This window comes from Mustelus asterias, chromosome 5, assembly GCF_964213995.1.
Source record: "Mustelus asterias chromosome 5, sMusAst1.hap1.1, whole genome shotgun sequence".
Taxonomy (NCBI): domain Eukaryota; kingdom Metazoa; phylum Chordata; class Chondrichthyes; order Carcharhiniformes; family Triakidae; genus Mustelus; species Mustelus asterias.
The window spans coordinates 44,419,019-44,420,589 of record NC_135805.1 but is presented as its reverse complement, the minus strand read 5'-3'; the positions used below and the strand labels follow the sequence as shown (position 1 = coordinate 44,420,589).

The 1,571-nt window shown below is 46.1% G+C and overlaps 1 pseudogene; it reads right to left on the bottom strand.

Moving 5' to 3' along the window:
* Positions 1–1,044: 1,044 nt before the first annotated feature.
* On the bottom strand, positions 1,045–1,249 carry LOC144494532 (U2 spliceosomal RNA; annotated as a pseudogene).
* Between the last annotated feature and the right edge of the window lie 322 nt (positions 1,250–1,571).

Sequence of the window (1,571 nt, the reverse complement as noted above, 5' to 3'; positions counted from 1 at the left end):
AGGATAGCTAAAATGAATACGTGGCTTGAGAGATGGCGCAAGAGGGAGGGATTCAAATTCCTGGGACATTGGAACTGGTTCTCGGGGAGGTGGGACCAGTACAAATTGGATGGTCTACACCTGGGCAGGACGAGAACCAATGTCCTAGAGGGAGTGTTTGCTAGTGCTGTCAGGGAGGGTTCAAACTAATGTGGCAGGGGGATGGGAACCGATGCAGGGAGTCAGAGGGAAGTAAGGTGGGGAACAGAAACAGAAGGCAGTAAGGGAAAAGTGGAAGGCAGAGAAAGCAAAGACAAAATCAAAAAGGGCCACAGTACAGAGTACAGAGACTGTGGAGAACCTGGATGAGTATTTGGCAAGTACCTGGATGAGTACTAGGCACGCCATACCATTCAAGGTGATGGGCCACGTGCTGGCAAGTGGGATTAGGTGGGCAGGTCAGGGTCTTTCATGTGTCGGAGCAGACTCAATGGGCTGCAGGGCCTCTTCTGCACTGTAGGATTCTGTGATTCTGAGAACTCAGTGAATGAGTCCAGTTAGGCTATGAGAAATAAAACACAGGGAGAGTATACAAAACATGACAGGACAGATGGTCTGAGGCGTGCTTGCTTTAATGCAAGGAATATGACAGGTAAGGCGGATAAACTTAAAGCTTGGATTACTACATAGAAGTTTGATGTGCAATTATGGAGACTTGGATGAACGAAGGACAGGATTGGCAGTTTAGCATTCCAGGATTTAGATGCTTCAGGTGAGATAGAGAGGGTGACAAAAGAGGTGAGTGTGTTGTTTTACTGATTAGGGAGAATGTCACAGCTATACAGGGGGAGGACACCTTGGTGGGATCATCCAGTGAGGACCTATTGGTAGAACTCAGGAACAGGAGCGGTGTAATCGCACTGTTGGGGTTGTACTACAGTCTACTTTAAAAAAATTTAAAATACTTTTCCAATTCAATCAAATCAAGTCCAATTCAGAGTCTCAACAAGTTGAGACATTTCCGATCCAAGCTGACAAGACAGGGCCTTCACACCTGTCTTGCGCCTGATCTACATGAGCCAAGCTGATTGGAGGAGGGGGAGGTTTCCTCCTCCAAGGCTTGATCTCATTTGCATCTTAGCCAAAAGGCCGAGATGCCGCTTTTAAAAATTGCTTCATATGAATATGAAGCTTAAATGCAACCCAATGACCTCGACCAAGCACAGCATCCATACTACACTTGATCTTAGCCAAAAGGCCGAGAAGCGAAGTTGTACTACAGTCTACTTTTTTAAAAATCCTTTTCCAATTCAATCAAATCAAATCCAATTCAGAGTCTCAACAAGTTGAGACATTTCCGATCCAGGCTGACAAGACAGGGCGAGCGACCAAACCACCCTTTCCTCCTCCAAGACTTGAGCTCATTTGCATCTTAGCCAAAAGGCCGAGATGCCGCTTTAAAAAATTGCTTACTACAGTCTACTGCAGAAGGAAAGTATACAGTAAATGGTAGAGCCCTTAGAAATATCAGCATACAGAGGGATCTAGGCGTGCAGATCCACAGTTCCCTGAAGGTGGCAACTCTGGTGGGT